At 46.5% G+C, this 19,833-nt stretch overlaps 2 pseudogenes; both read right to left on the bottom strand.

Annotated features, from left to right (window-relative positions):
* Window positions 1-16,217: 16,217 nt before the first annotated feature.
* On the bottom strand, window positions 16,218-16,308 carry LOC129032309 (small nucleolar RNA U13; annotated as a pseudogene).
* A 2,316-nt stretch (window positions 16,309-18,624) lies between these two features.
* On the bottom strand, window positions 18,625-19,491 carry LOC129031916 (nucleophosmin-like; annotated as a pseudogene).
* Between the last annotated feature and the right edge of the window lie 342 nt (window positions 19,492-19,833).

Genomic DNA, 19,833 nt, shown 5'->3' with positions numbered 1-19,833 from the left:
TGACTCCAAAATGGCACATAGCAGGCTCTCAATAGATATCTATTGAACAAATGGAAGCATAAATGAACAAGCTATGCTACACTTGCTTTCTCCAGCACCATGGGAGCAGATCCAGGGAGCAGACAGGGAAAGAAGGCTACAGCCCCTGCCCCCTGGTGGAGCTGGAAGAATCAATAATTTTCATTTATTTATTCATCTAATGTGCTTTGCACGCTCCCTATCTGCCAGGATCAGCTTGTTGCCAGGGATACTGGGTAAACAATCCCACAAGGTTCCTGTGGTCTGGAGGAAGAAACAGACATTAACGCACAATAGGGAGATGGTTACTTAATTATAATGGTGAACTGTCAATGAAGGAAAAGAAAAAAAAAAAAAAGTCTAACTTGGTATAGGGGTCAGAGAAGACTTCCTCAAGGAAGGGATGTGGAGTTGAGGCCTGAGGCTGAGCATGAATTAACTGGAGGCAGAGCTCTGTGGGTGGAGATGTCATTCCAAGCAGGAAGCCCAGTTAATGCAGGTACCTTGATAGAAGGAAGGCCAGAGTGAGGAAAAAGGCCGAGTTACAGGCAGTTACTAGGAACCTTGTGGCCTGATTTGTCACTGAGAAGGAAGCAATAGCCAGCTCAGAGGACCTTGTAGTTCAGGTGATGCCCCATTTCTGTGTCAGTCTATTTTTGCCTTGCTATAAAGAAATACCTGAGGCTGGGTAATTTATAAAGAAAAGAGGTTTAATTTGGCTCACAGTTTCGTAGGCGCCAGGAAGCATGGCGCTGGCATCTGCTCCTGGTGAAGCCTCAGGGAGCTTTCAATCACGGCGGAAGGTGAAGGAGGAGCAGGTGTGTCACATGGTGAGAGTGGGACACAGAGACAGAGAGAGGGAGAGAGTGCAAGAGAGAGCAAAAGAGGGAGGAGGAGCCAGGCTTCTTTAAACAGCCAGCTCTCATGTGAACTAACAGAGCAAGAACTCACTCATCACCTTGGGGAGGACACCAAGCCATTCATGAGGGATCCACCCGCAAGACCCAGACACCTCCCACCAGGCCCCACCTCCAACACTGGGAATCGCATTTCTTTTTCTTTGTTTTTTAATTTTTTACTTTAAGTTATGGGATACATGTGCAGAATGTGCAGGTTTGTTACATAGGTATACATGTGCCATGGTGGTCTGCTGCACCTATCAACCTGTCATCTAGGTTTTAAGCCCCACATGCATTAGGTATTTGCCCTAATGCTCTCCCTCCCCTTGCTCCTCCCCCCATAGGCCCTGGTGTGTGACATTCCTGTCCCTGTGTCCATGTGTTCTCATTGTTCAACTCCCACTTATGAGTGGGAACATGTGGTATTTGGTTTTCTGTTCCTGTGTTAGTTTGCTGAGGATAATGGCTTCCAGCTTCATCCATGTCCCTGCAAAGGACATGAACTCATTCTTTTTTATGGTTGCATAGTATTCCATGTTGTATATTTGCCACATTTTCTTTATTCAGTCTATTATTGATGGACATTTGGGTTGGTTCCAAGTCTTTGCTATTGTAAATACTGCTGCAATAAACATACATGTGCATGTGTCTTTTTTTTGAGTCAGAGTCTCGCTCTGTCGCCCAGGCTGGAGTGCAGTGGCAAGATCTCGGCTCGCTGCAACCTCAGCCTCCCAGGTTCAAGCAATTCTCCTGCCTCAGCCTCCCGAGTAGCTGGGATTACAAGCACACGCCACCATACTCGGCTAATTTTTTGTATTTTTAGTAGAGAAGGGGTTTTGCCATGTTGGCCAGGCTGGTCTCAAACTCCCAGCCTCATGATCTGCCTGCCTCAGCCTCCCAAAGTGCTGGGATTACAGGTGTGAGCCACAATGCCTAGCCATGTGTCTTTATAGTAGAATGATTTATATTCCTTTGAGTATATGCCCCATGGGAGGGAATCACATTTCAACATGAGATTTGGAGGGGACACACATCTGAACCATATCACACAGCATATTCCCAACTCCAGCTCCCTCCTCTCCACAAGAATGTAGAATACCCATCACTACCAGGATCAGCTACCTTGAGCCCAATCCTCTGTAACTCACTGAGATGCTATGAAGTGGCTGGTAGGTGCCACACTGTGCCACAGTCATGCTCCAAGACAGTGTGGAGTGAGGGCCAGAGGGCCAGGAGGCAGGATTTGTTTGGAGACATTTTCTTTCTTCAAACCTCAGTTTCCTCATAAATCAAATAAATGATTGCAGAAGATAAGCTCATATTAATTCCAGTTCTAGGAAAAATCTATGTTCCAAACAGTAGCACTGACTAATGGAAAGTACAACTGGCTGTTTCCCTTGAACAGTGGGTTTACTGTTGTTTTTCCAATTATAAAAGTAATAAGATTATTTGTAAACTACAGAAAAGTAGAAAAAGTTTCTTGAATGAGATTTGGTTTTCAATCAGGGCAAATAAAGACTTTTCTGGGGTTAAGGGGGCTCTTTCTTGTTCATTACTTTATACGGACCTGTACTGGGGACTGGTCAGCTGTTCAACTACAATGCACCCAGTTTTGGTTCTGTGCCAGGATTAGGCCTACAGTATTTCAGAATTCATATACAAACCCCAATAAAGTGTTAAAGGAGATGACTGCCCTATAACCTATGTTTTGCTGAATGTTTACTTGAGTTTTTTTTTTTTACCATCCTCAGGAGTGTGGTATTGTAACTGAAACTCTCCAGGAAAATTCCTCTGCTTAAAACTAAAATCAAGTGTATCTCAAGAAACTCTACTGTCCCATCTGAAATGCCTCTGTTGTGTGTTGTCTGCAAAGGTGGAGTGTCCCTGTTTTGTTCAGGCTGGTCTTGAACTCCTGGGTTCAAGGAAATCTCTCTCCTCAGCCTCCTGTGTAGCGGGGACTATAGGCACCTGGCTGTGGTGGATACTATTATGCCAAATTCCAGTCAGCATCCTCTTTTAAATGAAGTTGAAAGGAGAGATGATGAAACTGGCAGTGGTACTGAATGGGAAATAAAGGTGGGAATACACATTGTGAGTGAAGACATGGAAGTAACTTCTGCAATACAACCTTGTAAGAGTCTTAATGCTACACTCCTTTGTTTATCAAATGATGTACCTTTATTGTAAGGGAAGAAACTGGGCCATTCCCTCTGGTATTGAGAGGCAATTTGGAATCTCTGCCATTTCTTAGGACTGAGTATTTAATGTACTATTTTGTGGAAATCTGAGAGGCAGAAATGGGATTTAATGATCTCAACTATCATCCATCTAAAAAACCTAATTTGCAATTTTAAATAAAATGGCATGTTGCCTTCTACTATTCTCTTTTTGTTTTTTGAGACAGAGTCTTGCTCTGTCACCCAGGCTGGAGTGCAGTGGCACGATCTCGGCTCACTGCAACCACTGCCTCCCGGGTTCAAGCGATTCTCCTGCCTCAACCTCCTGGGTAGCTGGGATTACAGGCACACGCCACCATTCTAGGCTAATTTATTTTTTTTGAGATGGAGTCTCGCTGTGTTGCCCAGGCTGGAGTGCATTGGTGCAATCTCGGCTCACTGCAACCTCTGCCTCCCGGGTTTAAGCGATTCTCCTGCCTCAGCCTCCTAAGTAGCTGGGATTACAGGTGCGCCAACACGCCTGGCTAATTTTTGTATTTTTAGTAGAGACGGGGTTTCACCATGTTGACCAGGCTGGTCTCAAACTCCTGACCTCAGGTGATATGCCTGCCTCAGCCTCAGCCTCCCAAAGTGCTGGTGTGAGCCACGGCTCCCAGCTTACTATTCCCCTTTTAAAAACAGGAACCACCCCTGCATTTAATTTTTTGAAGTCTGATTTATTTATTTATTTATTTATTTATTTGGAGATGGGGTCTCGTTCTGTCACCCAGGCTGGAGTGCAGTGGCGCAATCTCAGCTCACTGCAACCTTTGCCTCCTGGGTTCAAGCGATTCTCCTGCCTCAGCCTCCTGAGTAGCTGGGACTAAAGGTACCTGCCACCACGACTGGTGAATTTCTGTATTTTTAGTAGAGATGGGATTTCACCATGCTGGTCAGGCTGGTCAGGCTGGTCCACTATGTTGGCCAGGCTGGTTTCAAACTCCTGACCTCAGGTGATCTGCCTGCCTCGGCCTCCCAAAGTGCTGGGATTACAGACGTGAGCCACTGTGCCCAGCCAAAGTCTTATTTATGAACAAAGTTTGTACTATTAAAAAGTAGTCAGGTACGGTGGCTCACACCTGTAATCCCAGCACTTTGCGGGACTGAGGCGGGTGGATTGCCTGAGGTCAGGAGTTCAAGACCAGCCTGGCCAACATAGTGAAACCCCATCTTTACTGAAAATACAAAAAATTCGCTGGGTGTGATGGCGGGCACCTGTAATCCCAGCTACTAGGGAGGCTGAGGCAGGAGAAGCGCTTGAACGTGGGAGGCGGAGGTTGTGGTAAGCCAAGATCGCACCATTGCACTCCAGCCTTGGCAACAAGAGCGAAACTCCGTCTCAAGCAAGCAAACAAACAAAGTAGAAAAAAATAAAATTTTCTCTGTCTCATTATCCAAAGATAACTAGTATTAAAATGTCTCACTGTATACATTCTTTTTTTTTTTTTTTTGAGATGGAGTTTCACTCTTGTTGCCCAGGCTGGAGTGCAATGGCACGATCTCAGCTCACCGCAACCTCCACCTCCCATGTTCAAGCGATTCTCCTGCCTCAGCTTCCCCGAGTAGCTGGGATTACAGGTATGTGCCACCACACCCAGCTAATTTTTTGTATTTTTAACAGAGACAGGGTTTCTCCATGTTGGTCAGGCTGGTCTCGAACTTCCGACCTTAGGTGATGCCCCCCGCCTCGGCCTCCCAAAGTGCTGGGATTACAGGCATGAGCCACCGCGCCCAGCCATACATTACTCTTGTTTTAACACAGCCATCATTGAACTCTATATTAAATACTGAGTTTAGTTGTTTTCATTTATTTCAACAATAATCATTTGGCTTTATTATAATCAGTTTTTCATGATTACAATTCACAGTACTATTCTCCTATAGTTGAGTGTTTTAGTATCATTTTTTACGTTATTAATAATGTTGCAATTGGTATTTTGGTACAGAAAGCTTTTATTGTATTTAGAATTATTTCCTTAGGCTAGAGTCCCAGAACAAAGATCAAAAAGTACAAACATTTTTAAGGTTCTTGACACTTTAAAAATGACTTTCCAGCAGGGCATGGTGACTCATGACTATAATCCCAGCACTTTGAGAGTCCAGCAGTTTGAGAACTGCCTGGGCAACATAGCAAGAACCTGCCTCTATTATTTAAAAAAAAAAAAAGATTAAAAAGATTTAAAAAATTAAAAAATTACTTCCCAAAAGCATTTGCTAGTATACATGCCCACCAGCAATATAAGTCTCTGTCTCTCGTAATTTTTTTTTGAAAATATCCGCAATTTATTGTGGTGGAAGATTTTTTGAGGTGGTGTCATATTTTGGGATGGTGTGTCTTGAGCCCCAACAGAACATATTCTGAATCCAAAACCTCAAAATTGGCTAAGACCCAAAATGTTGGTCATTTGCATTTGGCGGATTAAATGAAACAAATCACCTTTCCCCCACTGACAATTCCCCATCAGGGATCACCAAGGGCCAGAAAAAGGCCAGGGACTCTGGTAGATGTCTGGGGTACAGTGAGGTCATTGCAAATGGCTTTTTTCCGGGCTCTGTCACAACCTGGGAGAATATTCCTAGGGATGACAGAGTTGGGGAGGGCACACCCAGATTCTGTTTCTTAACCACCTTCAGGCACTGCAGGTAAGAACTGTGGTTTTGATCCGTAAATGACTTGATGATGAACATCTCCAGTGGAAGTGGGCAGTCTAGGCTGAGGCTCACTAGGGGAGAGAGGCAGGCCTGAGGGAAGGTGAGAGGCACCAATGTCAGCATGACAAGGGATACTCCTGTGTCGCAGCAAGGCTTGGCAAGTGCCTCCCACAGCAAAAGGCTTCTACAAAGCTGGCAGCATCCAAATGTCAGCATCGAACTTAAGCAAACAGAAAGAGGTTATTTAATTCCCTTTAACTAATGTGTATCTATATGTGTGTGTATATATATATATATATATCTCAAAATGTTAAGAGGGGTTATTTCTTAATTTCTGAGATGATGAATCATCTTTATATTCTTCTTTATACTTGTGTATTATTTTTAAATTTCTAAAATAAACAACTACCATTTTCAAATTGCAAACATCCAGACTCCATAAATCATTGTAAAAATACTTTAAGTGGAAACTCAATTGGAAGGAAATTCTAGTTAAATATGGCAGATGGAACATCAGAATTTATTTCTTCTTCCTACTTGAAACATCACTAATGTTAACAAAAGTATTAAAGCAGGCATAAATCCAAAAGACAAAGAAATAGGAGAAAGAAGATGACAATAGCTTAGAGATGTCCACAAAGTAGAGGAAGCCAAAAAGCAAGGGACAGAGAACTAGCACTACACAGAGAAAGCTGTCGCTGGCCAGGCGCTGTGGCTCACGCCTATAATCCCAGCACTTTGGGAGGCCGAGGCTGGTGGATCACAAGGTCAGGAGTTCGAGACCAGCTCAGCCAACATGGTGAAACCCCATCTCTACTAAAAATACAAAAATTAGCTGGGTGTTGTGGCGTGCACCTGTAATCCCAGCTACTTGGGAGGCTGAGGCAGGAGAATTGCTTGAAGCCAGGAGGTGGAGGTTGTAGTGAGCCGAGATCGTGCCACTGCACTCCAGCCTGCGCAATAGAGCAAGAGTCTGTCTGTGGCGGGGGAGTGGCGGGGAAGAGAAAGCTGTTCCTTATGGCTGCTGCAGGGCCTGGAGGTCCAGGAGTCCAATGGGAAGGAACAGGCACAGGGGAGGGTAGGATGGGGCTAATAGCAGGACTGCATGTGAGTCTGTTTAGAAGCAGGCTGTGCCCCATAGAACAGGGCCTGACCCATCTAGATGCTTAATAACATTTGTTAATGAATGGGTGAAAGGGTAAAGGAATGGCCTTCCAGTTGGAACTGAGGCCTCTCTGGTTGCCCTGTTAAGAGGGCACATCAGAAGAACCTTTCCACATTGAGACATTGAATCTGTGCCCCCAGGGCTGAGGCCACATTATGGCACTGGCACTCAAGGGCTAAATGCACACGCACCCGTGTTCAGTGTCAAGCCTCCCTTGGTGTGGCTGCTGCTGCTGCCCTCTGCCCTCAGCCCATAGGAAGAACCCAAGGAAATGGCTGGGACAGAGGGAAGAGGAACAGCTGGGGCTGAGAAGCAAGGATGAAACTTGGCTGGCTGCACCTTCAGAGCAGACCTCTGCATGTGACCCTGTTCCTAACCCCAATTGCACAGGGGCCTTGAGCATCTGTGGACAAGACCCCATGGAAGCACTCACGCCCCTCTCCGTTCCTGCTGGAGGATGGACCTCCCTCTCCCAAGCCAGGCTTCCCTGCCTTCAATGATTCTGGACGAGCACTGCACCAGCCACTTGCCCTGGGGAGGGAATTGTTTCACAGACCTTTGACACCTAACAAACAGTCCTGCTCCCACCTAGGGAGACCCACACTTATCAAATACTGTCTTCAATTTACACTGGTTGCATTCTCTCTGCCGGCCTGTGAGGAAAAACCATTTTCCCAGTCTGAGGAAATAGAGGCTCCGATAAGCTAAATAACAACCCCCAGTCCAGTCTCTGCACCTGGGCCTGGCAAAGATTCCTCCGAGAGCTTTCCAGATTCCACACTTGCTGACTGTGGCTTCCTCTGTGCAGGGCACTGGCTAGCCCTGGGGACACTCAAAGGTAAATGGGCCTTGTTTTTTCCTTCCAGGAGTTTGCTTATCTTAGAAGAGATTGGAAAGTAGCCAAGTGGCTACAGAGCACGAGTCAGAATAGGGTCACTGTTGTAGGAGCACAAAGGAGAGAAAGAAATTCAGGTAGGGCTGGCAGGAAGAGCTCAGGGCCCTTTCTAAGGAAGGAGGACTTGTGCTGACTCTTGAGAAAAAGAAGGGCTCTCCAAGCGGTTTGGCAAGGAAGTCCATCCGGTGCAGGGGGACACACATCAGTCATGGTCAGCTGGGACAAGCTGGAGGGCAGCCTCAGAGGCTAAGGGCTGGTAGGGCAGGGGCTGAACCTTAGGCAGCTTCCCTGGCAGCACTTGTAGGCCAGCTTCTAGGAGGCAGAGTCTGGGCGGGAACGCCTGAGGATGAGAAGGTATTAGAGCAGAAACCAGAGCTAGGCAGTGGGAACAGAGAGGAAGACCAACAGGAAGGACACTGCTGAGGGAAAGACAGAGGACTGTGGACAGGCAGAGGGCAGGGGACAGAGGCCCAAAGGAGGCCCTGCCTTCGGGCCACCAGGAGACAAGAGGCACCCTACCCTGTTCTGTAGTGGGTGGGTTTTAAAGCTCTGTGTGTTAATTTCCTATCCAAAAGTCCTTTTAAAAAATAGATCATAATCCCAGCACTTTGGGAGGCCAAGGTGGGTGGATCACCTGAGGTCGGGAGTTCGAGACCAGCCTGACCAACATGGAGAAACCCTGTCTCTACAAAAAATACAAAATTAGCCGGGCGTAGTGGTGCATGCCTGTACTTCAGCTACTCGGGAGGCTGAGGCACGAGAATTGCTTGAACCCGGCAGGCGGAGGTTGCAGTGAGCCGAGATCATGCCATTGCACTCCAGCCTGGACAACAAGAGCAAAACTCTGTTTCGAAACAAAAAAATAGACCAATGAGGCTAGGCTCGGTGGCTCACGCCTGTAATCCCAGCACTTTGGGAGGCCAAGGTAGATGGATCACCTGAGGTCAGGAGTTCAAGACCAGCCTAGCCAACATGATGAAACCCCGTCTCTACTAAAAATGCAAAAATTAGCCGGGCATGGTAGCACTCACCTGTAATCTCAGCTACTCAGGAGGCTAAGGCAGGAGAATTCTTGAACCCGGGAGGCGGAGGTTGCAGTGAGCCGAGATTGTGCCACTGCACTCCAGCCTGGGAGACAGAGCAAGACTCCGTCTGAAAAAAAAATGGACCAATGAGTGGATAAACAAAATGTGGTATATATATAAATGGAATATTATTCAGCCTGAAAAAGCAAGGAGATTCTGACACGTGCTACTACACGGATGAATGTTATGAACAATGTGATAAGTGAGATAAGCCAGACACAAAAGGACACATCCTGTATGATTCCACTTACATGAGGTCCCTAGAGTAGTCAAATTTGTAGTGATAGAAAGTAAGATGGCGGTTGCCAGGACCTGAGAGGAGAGGGGAATGGGAAGTGAGCATTTAATGGGCGCAGAGTTTCAGCTGGAGAGTGTGAAAAAGTTCTGTGGATGGGTGGTGGTGATGGTTGCACAACAATGCGAATGTACTTAATGCCACTCAACTGCACACTTAAAAATGGTTAAGATGCTACATTTTAGGCTGGATGCGGTGGCTCATGCCTATAATCCCTGCACTTTGGGAGGCTGAGGCAGGTGGGTAGCTTGAGCTTAGGAGTTCAAAACCAGCCTGGGTCCAGGCACAGTGACTCATGCCTATAATCCCAGCACTTTGGGAGGCCGAGGCAGGTGGATCACCTGAGGTCAGGAGTTCGAGACCACGCTGGCCAACATGGTGAAACCCCGTCTCTACTAAAAATACAAAAATTGGCCAGGCGTGGTGGTGGGCGCCTATAATTCCAGCTACTCAGGAGGCTGAGGCAGAAGAATCGCTTGAACCCAGGAGGCGGAGATTGTAGTGAGCCAAGATCGTGCCATTTCACTCTAGCCTGGGAGAAAGAGTGAGACTCTGTCTCAAAACAAACAAACAAACCCCACCAACCTGGGTAACATGGTGAAACCTTGTCTCTACAAAAAAATACAAAAATTAGCTGGGCATGGTGGTATGCACCTGTAGTCCCAGCTACTTCAGAGGCTGAGGTGGGAGGATGGTTTGAGTCCTGGAGGTGGAGGATGCAGTGAGCCGAGATGGTTCCACTGTACTCCAGCCTTGGCAACAGAGTGAGACCCTGTCTCAAAAAAATACGCATTTTAGGTATATTTACCACACACACACATACAAATAGGCCAGTGCAAGATGAGCCAGAAGAGAGCTGCTTTGTTCAGTCTGAGTGACTAAGAGTGATGATGCCATCCACCCAGACAGGAAGCAGACCGGGTGAGCAGGTTTGTGGGGAGAGATGAGGTCAGTTCTCGGAGGTGACAAGGCTCCTAATGATCAAACCCTCAGTAGAGACCCACTGTGCCCGCATGGGAGGTGCTTTGCCCCCACCTCCCTCGGCCTCGCAAGGCGAAGGCTCTTGCTTTCATTTCACAGGGAAGCTAACGGTGTTTAGCCAGTATGACCCAGATTTGTCCAGCCCACTGTGCCCATCTGGATTGGGGTGCTGAGGGCCATTCCTTGTGATGCGGCCAGCAAGCAAGGGGTGACCTGGAGCTGAGAGAGCAGATGAGAATCAGAGAAGCTGCAACATTTCCTGCACTGAGATCCTCCTGGTAAAGCCACAGGCATGGCTTGGCCCCTGCAGGAAGGAAGCAAGAGGGAGAGAAGGGGGAAGCCCTACATGTAAGACACTCTCTCTACTGAGTCCTGCCGATCCCAGCAGCTCCTCCTGGAGAAATGTCTACCCCAGTGTTCCCAAGTTAAGACCTTGGCCTTGCTCAGCACCTGCCCAGCAGCTGATGCTAGGACCTCTGCCAAGCATGAGGAGAGGAGCCAGCTCAAAGTGACTCATTCTAAATCAGGCTGGCTCCATGGATCCGGATCAATGCCCTGGACCTCATCTGGCAGTGAGGAACCAGTGGGAGGAGAGGTACGTGCTGGACTCCACTGGACAGCATGTAGTCTCTCGGTAGAAGCAAAGACACCAGCCTTGCACTGAGCCAGCCCAGCCAGGGAAGAGTGGAGAGGAGGCAAGGCTGGGGGCTGGTGGGTGACTGTGTAATTCCCAAGCCAGGTGAAAATCTGTATGGGTTTTGAGGAGGAGGTCACTTCCCAGCTCCAAATAATAGAAGCATCCAGAAGGAAATAACCAGAGGCTTCTGCCAATTGATCTGGAGACTGGGAAAAGGTCCCACAGTTATTAATAACCTCCGTGTTCTGGGAACTGATTTCATGCACCAGACAAAGGGATTAAAAAGTTGCTGGTGAAGGCAAAGTGGTTTCAGCCAAAGCTCTCCTTTCTGTCTCCCAATATATGAGCATTTTTCTCCACAGGAACCCTTAGGGCTGATTGGCCCTTGGACAAATCTGGTGAGCTGGGAGCTGTGTGGCTGACTGGCATATTTTGATAACCACTCTGTTGTCGTGAAGTACTTTCTTCCAGCAACCCTCATTTCACTCGCTCTGAGTATGGGGGTGAAAACAATTGCTTCTGTAGCTTCTGAAAAAAAGCTGAGGATGGAGCCCACTTCTGGGCTGAGCCCTTAGCAGCATGTCCTGTAGGAATCCTGGAAGAGAGACACTATATTAATTAATTCTTCAAAGTTAATGCACTTCAACTCGTACAACAGAGCTGTGGTGATGCTGTTACACAGCTGCCCTTTTGCAGGTATTGGGCCCACTCAGTAAGAGAATACAAATAAATAGGTTAAGATCTGAGAGACTGTTAGAGAGATGGCTTCCTGTAGAGACAGTGTTAGAAACCACAGTCAGGGCTGGGCGCGGTGGCTCACGCCTGTAATCCCAGCACTTTGGGAGGCCAAGACTGGCGGATCATGAGGTCAGGAGTTCAAGACTAGCCTGGCCACCATGGCAAAACCCCGTCTCTACTAAAAAAAATACAAAAATTAGCCAGGCGTGGTGGCGGGCGCCTGTAATCCCAGCTACTCGAGAGGCTGAGACAGGAGAATCACTTGAACCTGGGAGGCGGAGGTTGCAGAGAGCCAAGATTGTGCCATTGCCCTCCAGCCTGGGTGACAAGAGACAAGTGCAAGACTCTGTCTCAAAAAAAAAAAAAAAAAAAAAAAAAAAGAAACAACAGTCAGCACAGTCAGTTTGCTCACTTACTAAACTATGAGCAGCTTGAAGGAAGGGTAAGTGTCTCACCCATATCGATACCCATATCTGACAGTGCCCATCAAGATTAGTTGCTCTGTAAATTAATAATAATTGCATGCTGTTGTGACATGTTATTTCAAAAGACAACCAGCCACTACTTACAACTCCTTTCCTGTGATAATTTATTTTCTGGTCTCAGCCAAGGAGATAAGAACTGAAACTGCCTTTGCAAAATTATGACTGAGACGGTGAAAGAGGTCTAACTTCACCAACTCCATCTTGCTTCTAACCTCTAAGCTATCCTTGTTCTTTCCTGGGCATAGGCTAAACTAATTTTGGGAGAAACTTAGCTTATAGTTTAAACAAAGACAGTAACAGCCCTTTCCCAAGCAGACCTCCTTCTTGCCTGAGGACTAGATTGCCTTTGTAATACTAACACTAGCTACAAGATTAGAAATTATGGTTTAGGGGTCATGCAGCTGGAGGCTACAAGATTCTGACCCTCCCTACACTGCTCCTAAGAACAGTGCCTGAGATATTCTTCAGCCCCTGCACTTGATGGATCAGCTGGCACCACCCAGATCAATAAACTGGCTCATCTGATCTTGTGGTCCCCACCCATGAACTGACTCAGCACAAAAAGACAGCTTAGACTCCCTGTGATTTCATCTCTGACCTGACCAATCAGCACTCTTGGCTGACTGGCTTCCCCTCACTCACCAAATTACCTTTAAAAGCTCTTCATCCCCGATGCCGGGCACGGTGGCTCACGCCTGTAATCCCAGCACTTTGGGAGGCCGAGGTGGGTGGATCACGGGGTCAGGAGATCGAGACCATCCTGGCTAACACGGTGAAACCCCATCTCTATTAAAAATTAGAAAAAATTAGCCTGGCGTGGTGGCGGGCGCCTGTAGTCCCAGCTACTTGGAAGGCTGAGGCAGGAGAATGGCGTGAACCCGGGAGGCGGAGCTTGCAGTGAGCCGAGATTGCACCACTGCACTCCAGCCTGGGCGACAGAGCGAGACTCCGTCTGAAAAAAAAAAGCTCTGCTCCCTGAATGCTTGGAGAGACTGATTTGAGTAATAAAGCTCCAGTCTCCCGCACAGCCAACTCTGCGTAAATTACTCTTTCTGCATTGCGATTCCCCTGTCTTGATGAATCGGCTCTGTGTAGGCAGTGGGCAAGGTGAACCTCTTGGGTGGTTACAGAACTGTCTCTTGTCTTTGTTCCCACCGGTTCCCATTGGTGGGATCCCCGGTCCCCAAGCACAGTCAGGAGCAGATCTTTGCCAGGCTCTGTGACTCACTCACAGCCCAACACTGGTCAAGTACACAGTTCGTCTGTGCACTCAGCACATGCAAAGGTAAATTCTTCTTTCCTGTCCCTCTTCTTGCAGCCCCTTTGTCTACTGATATAAATGTTGACCAGAGGTTTTCTAACTCTCTCTCCAAGCCTCCCACCTAAATTACTGTAAAAGACGCTTAACTGGCCTTTGGTCCCTTTCAACCTATTTTCCTTTCTGCAGTGAGAGTGCTTTTTTTGTTGTTTCTTTTTTCTTTTTTTTTTTAAGACTGAGTCTTGCTCTGTTGCCCAGGCTGGAGTGCAATGGTGCAATCTTGGCTCACCTCAACCTCCACCTCCCGGGTTCAAGCGATTCTCCTGCCTCAGCCTCCGGAGTAGCTGGGACCACAGGCATGTGCCACCATGCTCGGCTGATTTTTGTATTTTTAGTAGAGACGGGGTTTCTCCATGTTGGCCAGGGTAGTATCGAACTCCTGACCTCAAGCGATCTGCCTGCCTCGGCCTTCCAAAGTGTTGGGATTACAGGTGTGAGCTACCGCACCTGGCCTGACAGTGCTTTTATTCAAACACAATCAGGTTTTAATTCAGCCTCTTGAATAGCTAGGGCTATGGGCACATGCCACCAGGCCTGGCTTCTGGCAGATTCTTATAAACATACCAGCCGGGCGCCGTGGCTAATGCCTATAATCCCAGCACTTTGGGAGGCTGAGGCAGGCAGATCACCTGAGGTCGGGAGTTCAAGACCAGCCTGACCAACATGGAGAAACCCCATCTCTACTAAAAATACACAATTAGCTGGGAGTGGTGGCACATGCCTGTAATCCCAGCTGCTCGGGAGGCTGAGGCAGGAGAATCGCTTGAACCCAGGAGGCAGACGCTACAGTGAGCCAAGATGTCACCATTGCACTCCAGCCTGGGCAACAAGAACGAAACTCCGTCTTTAAAAAAAAAAAAAAGTAAACATACCTATGACCTAGCATTTCACTCCTGAGTTACCTACTCACAAGAAATGGAAACGTTCACAAAAAAACTTGTCTTTCACAAAAGTTTCATTTCAAATAGCCAACCACTGGAAACAATCCAAATGTCCATCAATTGGTGAACAAATCGTGGTAATCGATACAATGCGACTCTGCTTAGAAATTTTTAAAAATGAATTACTGATACACGTGACATAGATGAATCTCTAAAGCATTATGCTAAATGACAGAAACTAGACACAGAATACCACATACTTTATTTACAAGAAAGAACAGAAAGGCAGAACCATTGTTTCAGAAAGCCGATCAGTGGCTACCTGGAGCTGGGAATGGGGGAAGGGGCTTGACTGCAAAGGGGCAAGAGTGATGGTTGGAGTAATGGTGGCTTTACAACTGTATGGGTTTGTTGAAACCCATTGAATATTTTATTTAAAATTGGTAAACTTTACTGTTTGTAAATTATACTTAAATAAAGTTGATTTAAAAAATAAGTAGGCTAAGGCGCAGTGGCTCACGCCTGTAATCCCAGCACTTTGGGAGGCCGAGGTGGGTAGATCACGAGGTCAGGAGATTGAGATCATCCTGGCTAACATGGTGAAACCCCGTCTCTACTAAAAATACAAAAAAAAATTAGCCTGGCGTGGTGGCAGGCGCCTGTAGTCCCAGCTACTCAGGAGGCTGAGGCAGGAGAATGGCGTGAACCCGGGAGGCGGAGCTTGCAGTGAGCTGAGATGGCACCACTGCACTCCAGCATGGGCAACGGTTCGAGACTCCATCTCAAAAAAAAATAATAATAATGATACATAAATAAATAGGCTGGGCGTGGTGGCTCACTCCTGTAATCTCAGCACTTTGGGAGGCCAAGGCGGGCACTTGAGGTCAGGAGTTCGAGACCAGCCTGGCCAACATGACAAAACCCCGTCTCTACTAAAAGTACAAAAATTTTACGGGCATGGTGTCGGGCGCCTGTAATCCCAGCTACTCGGAAAGCTGTGGCCGGAATTGCTTGAACCCGGGAGGTGGAGGTTGCAGTGAGCAGAGATCACGCCATTGCACTCTAGCCTGGGTGACAGAGCGAGACTCCATCTCAAAAATAAATAAATAAATAAATAAATAAATAAATAAATAAATAAATAAAGCCATGTAATAGTGAAAAAAAAACCCACCGTCTGGAAAAAGATTAAAGAAGTGATAGAGAATTGCACAGTGTGGAGGCTTAAGACAGGGCGCTCTGGAGGAATCAACTTCCATCCAACCAGGGGGTGTTTGGTGCAGGAGAGGTAGCCTGGCAGATTGTTCTTAGGCTGTGGTTCTTAAACTTTGGTTGCCATCAGGACAGCTTGGGAACTTGGGAAAAAACAGATGAGCAGGCCGTATCCTGCTGCCATGAGCCTGGGCCTCTGTGTTCTTGTCAGGCTCTTTCTTAGGCAGTGACCATATTGGACTTCCCTGGTTTCCTCTAACTCACACTGCCAGTTCCTCCCCAGAGCTTTGTGTGCGTTCTTTCCCTTTCTGGAAGGCTTGGGCACTTTCCTGCCACTGGGGTTGGGTTAAGTCCCCTTATCATGTGCCCCTGGCTTACTGCTCCTGCTTTCCATAGCACACAACTTATAATCACTTATTTGGCATCTGCCTTCCTCATGGGATCGTAAGCTCTATAAGGACAGGGCCCAGGTCACCAATGTGTGGAACGGTGCCTGACCCACTGTTAATTTATCTGTTCTTTGACCACGGTCCTGAAGAGATGCCCAGGAGGATTGAGGAGATTGAGGTCAAGATTGTGGCCCAGTGTGTGGAGCTCCAAGCCAGCTCTTCCCCTTTCAAAACCAGAAAAGCCGCATGTTTAGACTGCTCTAGGAGATTCATCTCCATTACAATACAGGTGGGTAATGAGTTTCCCTCATAAACTAAGCTTTTTTTTTCCTTTTCTTTTTTATTTAATTTTCACATCAGATATGTAATGTGCCAAGGTAATAACAAGGTTTGAGGGAGGCAAATCTCACACGAGTGTGATAACTCAAAAGATCTAAACTAAGTTTTGAAACATATCCATGAGTGGGTTTTTCCTCCACAGGGTAAGATTTTCTCCACATGTTTCGACTTGGGTGCATGGGCATTGTCTTCCCTACCTGTGGCTTTCAAAAGACCACGGGTGCGAAGTCCAAGCTCTGACTCTTCTGCCTATGATTCTCTGTCAAATGAGGGGCCGAAATTAAAACTACAACGAGGTATCACTAAACACCCACTAGAGTGGCTAAAATTGAAAATTCTGACTACACAAAATATTGGCAAGGATGTAGAGCAACTGGGACTCCCATACATTGCTGTTGGAAGTAGTCTGGCGGGTTCCTATAAAGTTAGAATAAATTTATCATATAACCCAGAGATCCAACTTGTACGTATTTATCCAAGAGAAATAAAAACATAATGTTCATTCAAAGCCTTGTATATGAATATTTATAAGTGCTTTATTAATGATAGCATAAAACTGGAAGCAATTAAAATGTCTATCAGCTGGTGAATGGACAAACTGTGCTTCATTCACCCAGCAATAAAAAGAACTACTGACACATGGATGATCCCAAAGTGCTTATGGTCTGTGAAACAGAGAAAAATGAGCCCATGCTATATGATTCCATTCATATGAAATTATAGAAAAGTTTAGCCAGGCGTGATGGCAGGCGCCTGTAGTCCCAGCTCCTTGGGAGGCTGAGGCAGGAGAATCACTTGAACCCTGGAAGGGGGAGGTTGCAGTGAGCTGAGATTGTGCCACTGCACTCAAGCCTGGGTGGCAGAGCGAGACTCCGTCTCAAAAAAAAAAAAAAAAAGAAATTATAGAAAAGACAAACTATAAGGTCAGAAATGAGATCAATGGTAGCCTGGAACCAGGGGTTGTGGGAGGAGATTGGCCACAAAGGAGCATGAGGGAACTTTGGAGTGATGGAAGTATTCTGCATTTTGATTGTGGGGCTGGTTGCACAAGTGTATGTATTTGTCAAAATTCATTCAACAGCTGGTCATGGTGGGCTCACACCTGTAATCCCAGTGCTTTGAGAGGCTGAGGTGCAATAAACTGACATTAAAGTCTGTTTTGGACCAGGCGCCGTGGCTCATGCCTGTAATCCCAGCACTTTGGGAGGCCAAGGCGGGCACATCACCTAGGTCAGGAGTTTGAGACCAGCCTGGCTAACGTGGTGAAATCCCGTCTTTACTAAAAGTACAAAAGTTAGCCGGGCATGGTGGCATAAGCCTGTAGTCCCAGCTACTCGGGAGGCTGAGGCAGAATTGCTTGAACCGGGGAGGCAGAGGTTGCAGTGAGCTGAGATCACACCATTGCACTCCAGCCTGGCAACACAGCAAGACTTCGTCTCAAAAAAAAAAAAAAAAAAATTTTGTTTTGTTTTTAAGGCCTACTTCAATGCAAGCAGAACAAATTTTTAATCTCTGAAAACATGGCTTTTGAAAGGAAAAAATAAAAACTCTGCCACTGGGCTTGTGTTACCTGCTTAAAAGATCTGGTGGCTGAATGAAGGTCATTATATCATCAGAGAAAGCCCTCACTTCCTGACACATGTAGTATCTGTGAGGAACAATTAATTGCAACCCTATACCCCCTGCACAAGTGATTTTTTATGGTCTCACAACCCCAGGTTGTTAAAATGAAAGGTCAACATCCCTGCTGGTTAGTGAGAAATTCTTCACGGACACATACCTGCCTGGTGATTTGTTGGTCATTTTTCCATTTAGCAGGCAGCTGTGGGTAACGTTTAACCAGGAAAAGAGAGGCTAAATTATGCAAGACATTTACAACGTCAAGAGGGGAGAAACTTCCCTCTGGTCACACTGGGGGTGGCAAGAGTATGTATGGACTTCCTCCCATTTTACCAGCAAAACAGGTGCCAAACATCCCCCGTGGGCTTCTGAGAGCCCCTGCTCTCAGCTTGCTGAGACTTTTGGAAACTGTTTGAAGGCTTCCAAACACCTGCTAACAGGAAGACAAAAGAGTGAGGTTTCTATTTTCCGACTTCATCAGGATGATAGGAATGTTCTTGAGTCCACTGCAGCCCTTCGCTGTGACCACATCAGCAGGGCGGGAGCAGGGGTGGAGCTGGCAGCGGGCCTCTTCCCACCACTGCTCTTGAGCCCATCTCTGACGGTATCATTCCCAGCTATTTGTTCTAAGTTTTTCCTCTTAAACCTATGATTGTTTCAAATCTGCCAGTTTATCTTTTTTTTTCTGTTTTCTTTCCTTTCTCTTTTTTTTTTCCTTTTTTTTTTTTGATTCATTCAAATATTTATTAAGCGGCTGAGGAGATACAAAGGCAACTTAAAACATTGTCAGAGGTGAGGCAAATGCACAAGTAATAGAAAGGAAAGGGCAAGGTTCACTGAATCACAGCAGTCAGAAGAAAGTGCTTTAGGGAACCAAGAGTGAGATTGTTTCTAGCCTGAAGAGGCATGGGTGGCAAATCAGAAAAGGGGATTGAGATTAAAATAGAAGACTTCAGTCTGGATTGTTGATGACACTCAGTATGGACTATATTTGTCTCTCCTTTTCCTTTCTCCCCATCTTTGGGCTTAATTTACCAGCAGTGCCCTGGACTGTTCAATGCGCTTTTTTTATACTTGCTTGCATTTTTGCTTTAATGTCTTCTATGGAACTAGGTCCTTTCGGTGTTTTAGGAGTTTTTTCCTGTTTTTTTGAAGGAGTCTTGTCCTTTTGATCTTGGTGTTGACGGTTTTGAGTCTTTTCCATTCTGATTTGACTTTTGTGCATTTTTGGCTGGAGTATCTCGTATAGATTTCTTCACCGGTGCTTTTTCTTCAGCTTCCCCATCATCAAAATCATCAAAATCATCATCATCATCATCATCATCATCATCATCTTCGTCTTCATGGCAGCAACTTTTACTTTTTTCTGTGGAACCTTGCTACCACCTCCACGGGCCGACCGCTTTCCAGATACACTTAAGAGTTTCACATCCTCCTCCTCTTCATCTTCTGACTCTGCATCTTCCTCCACAGCTACTAAGTGCTGTCCACTAATATACACTGGCCCTGAACCACACTTCAACCGTAGGACCACTGGTGGTGTGATTTCAAAGCCCCCAAGGGAATCCTTTGGCTGTACAGACATTTTCAAAGTTGCCAGTGTTACTTTAATTGGACTGCCTTTGTAATTCATTGCCTCTGCTTCAACAATATGCAATTCATCCTTTGCACCAGCCCTTGAACTGGGAGAACAGCCGCGCAGGACGGAATCACACCAGGTTTTTTTTTTGTTTTTTTTTTTTTTTTTTTAGATGGTATTTTGCTCTTGTTGCCCAGGCTGGAGTGTAATGGCATGATCTCGGCTCACTGCAACCTCCGCCTCCCGGCTTCAAACAATTCTCCTGCCTCAGCCTCCTGAGTAGCTGGGATTACAGGCATGCACCACCATGCCCAGCTAATTTTGTATTTTTAGTAGAGACAGGGTTTCGCCATGTTGGTCAGGCTAGTCTTGAACTCCCGACCTCAGGTAATCCGCCCGCCTCAGCTTCCCAAAGTGCTGGGATTACAGGAG

Source organism: Pongo pygmaeus, chromosome 11 (assembly GCF_028885625.2).
Source record: "Pongo pygmaeus isolate AG05252 chromosome 11, NHGRI_mPonPyg2-v2.0_pri, whole genome shotgun sequence".
Lineage (NCBI taxonomy): Eukaryota > Metazoa > Chordata > Mammalia > Primates > Hominidae > Pongo > Pongo pygmaeus.
The sequence above is the reverse complement of the archived record's forward strand: the minus strand, read 5'-3'. Positions and strand labels throughout refer to the sequence as shown.